The sequence below is a fragment of the Rhinoderma darwinii genome, chromosome 3 (assembly GCF_050947455.1).
Source record: "Rhinoderma darwinii isolate aRhiDar2 chromosome 3, aRhiDar2.hap1, whole genome shotgun sequence".
NCBI lineage: Eukaryota > Metazoa > Chordata > Amphibia > Anura > Rhinodermatidae > Rhinoderma > Rhinoderma darwinii.
This window is the reverse complement of record NC_134689.1, coordinates 147,066,842-147,069,760: the sequence shown is the minus strand read 5'-3', so window position 1 is coordinate 147,069,760 and position 2,919 is coordinate 147,066,842. Positions and strand designations below refer to the sequence as shown.

The window sequence follows — 2,919 nt, the reverse complement described above, 5'->3', positions numbered from 1 at the left end:
GCTTCAATCTTACAAAAATCTTGGCAAAATGGTGTGGTTTTGCCTCGATTTGCTCCAAAAGGCATCTTAAAGAGGCTCTTCTACATAATGTGATCGGCGCTGTAATGTAGATTACAGCAGTGTTTTTTTATTTAGAAAAACGATCTATTTTCACCAAGTTATGACCTATTTTAGATTTATGCTAATGACTTTCTTAAAGCCCAACTGGGCGTGTTTTTACTTTTGATCAAGTGGGCGTTGTGGAGAGAAGTGTATGACGCTGACCAATCAGCGTCATACACTTCTCTCCATTCATTTACACAGCACATAGTGATCCTGCGTTGTTCACTATGTGCAGCCACATACACACACATTAACGTTACTGAAGTGTCTTGACAGTGAATAGACATCGCTTCCAGCCAGGATGCGATGTCTATTCACAATCCGGACACTTTGGTAATGTTTGTGTGGGACTTACAGCACAGCAAGCGTGATCTCGCTGTAAGCGGTCATCTACAGCGAGATCTTGCGAGATCACGCTTGCTGTGCTGTAAGTCCCACACAAACGTTACTGAAGTGTCGGGATTGTGAATAAACATTGCGTCCTGGCTGGAGGTAATGTCTATTCACTGTCAAGACACTTCAGTAACGTTAATGTGTGAGTATGTGACTGCACATCATGATCTAGCAAGATCACTATGTGCAGAGTAAATGAATGGAGAGAAGTGTATGACGCTGATTGGTCAGCGTTATACACTTCTCTCCACAACGCCCACTTGGTCAAAAGTAAAAACACACCCAGCTTTCTATTAAGAAAGTCATTTGTATACAGCTAAAATTGGTCATAACTTGGTGAAACTAAATCTACATTACAGTGCCCATCTCATTATGTACAAGATAGGGCACTTATAATGTGGTAACAGCGCCTCTTTAAGTGCAAATTGAGATTTCAGCCTTGAAGGCTATAGACGCCTTTGAGGGCATTTTTTTTTTTTTTTTAACAAATAGATTAGTGTGTTTAGTGTAACTTTGTAATTAATATTTATTAAAAATCCTTTTACTTTTTGAGCTACATCAGCTTCTGTATTCTCTATACAGAACAGCTGTATCGTTCACTTTACACTGAATACGTCAGTCCAACGGACCGGACAGGTTGAGTGTCGGCGGGTCCTGTGATTACAGGATCCACCTGTAATCGATCACATCTAAGTTCATAACTTAGATGTGATTGATTACAGGTGGATTCGGTGTGTCTGCCCCTATTGATTTTCAGAGCTATATTTATCAGCAAAGAACCTTTTATATCACAAACAGCATGACTATGCCTATACCCAGGGATTATAAGAGGGCAGAGGTAAAGCAGGAGTCAATTCAAAGACATCAGGGAAGACAGATACTATTTTTATAAGAAATTACACAGTTTGAAGCAGAGGACAGCCTTACAGCCAGCACTAAAATAGTTTGTGAGTAACTTACAAATAGAAAGTAGAAGAGATGTGTGTTCTATAGAATAACAAAAAAAAAAAATGGATTAAGGAAGCACAGGCGTTACCCCGGGAGACATTATAAAATCAGTATTGCATTGTATGAAACTAGCCCAATAAACTGGCTAGCTAAACAGCTGTCACAAAGTACACAGATACATATGATAGATATACATATGATTCCCAGTCAGTCATTCTGGTTCTAAGCCAATGGCTATTTCAAAAGGCTGTTTACAGATTACCCTTGGAGTACAGGGGGGGACCAAACTATTTGGGCTTCCAGGCAGCGCCAGAGGGCCTCCAGGCACGCAGCACACATTAAAGGAGAAATCCAGTCACAATAATGTTCGGATACGTCATAGATATATGTGATAAGATTACGATCAAGACCTCAGCCCTGATTTCAAGAATAAAAGTGCTCTATAGAGAGCTTAACCCCTTTGGTACTGCTCAAAGATTTAGGTTACTAAAAATATGACAACGTTGTATGCCCATTCTTGTCTTGTTCTGGCTGAGCTTTGGTTGTTCGGATTGGCAAATTAACCCCCAAGTAACCCTGTAGCCTACTCATCAACATATTAATATGTCATACAGGTATTATTGTGTGCAAAATAATTGCATGTTCATGTGTTACTGAACGGAACTAGCTTGTGTTTTAAAGCAAATTATAACTGGCAATAAAAACAAAAACATGTGTCAATGACATTGCCTGTTGACAGTTTCCATATAGCAATATATTTTTTTTATACATAAAAATAACCTAATACAGAAAATAAGATATATTATACCAATTCTATATGTTACATTTGCTGACTATATTCAACAGTACAGAAGGGAAAATCCACCCACCCCAGGGGGAAAAAAAGCGGCATGCTCTTTCATTGAGCACTCTCCACCTCTGGCCCACCATAGAAACAATGGCGGGCAGAAAAGACCTGCAGACCTTGTTTTGAGCATTTTTGAGCGTTTTTTGCCCGCGGTTTAACAGCTAAAAAAAATAAATAAATAAAAAAACAGGCAAAAAAAAAAAGTCAAAAAGGTTGGCAATTCAAAATCTGCCATAAAGTTCCTGAAGGAATTTTGAGGTAGATTTGTTGTGCCTGACAAAAAACGCCATGGGCACACCCCGAATTTCCATAACTATGATAAATGCTAATCCACCCTCAGACGGTTCCGCTGCTTTGAGGGACTGCTGGGACCTACTTGAATAGATAGATATCTGTCGTATGAAGTGTCATTGCCGGGACATTCACTACTGTACCGCACGTCACACTGTTCTACAGCGTTATTACTGAGGCGAGCGTGAGGTTACGCGAGACGCTCCTAGGGGGCAGCAGAGAGCACAGCTTGGAGACATTGATCACGTGGGTCGATTCCTGGAAAGTTCCTGGAAAGCGGCCTTTGCATTTACCAGATATGGGGAGGGAGAGACGAGCGAGGAGATCACAGACGGGGG

General features: G+C 40.5%; 1 protein-coding gene across 3 annotated transcripts in view; it reads left to right on the top strand.

Annotated features, from left to right (window-relative positions):
* The first annotated feature begins 2,844 nt into the window (after positions 1-2,844).
* Positions 2,845-2,919, top strand: part of SOCS2 (suppressor of cytokine signaling 2) — a 36,476-nt gene continuing 36,401 nt past the window's right edge. For all 3 annotated transcript variants that reach the window (XM_075860104.1, XM_075860103.1, XM_075860102.1), the window contains exon 1: positions 2,845-2,919. This exon is cut by the window's right edge. The gene's annotated coding sequence lies outside the window, so the exon portion shown is untranslated.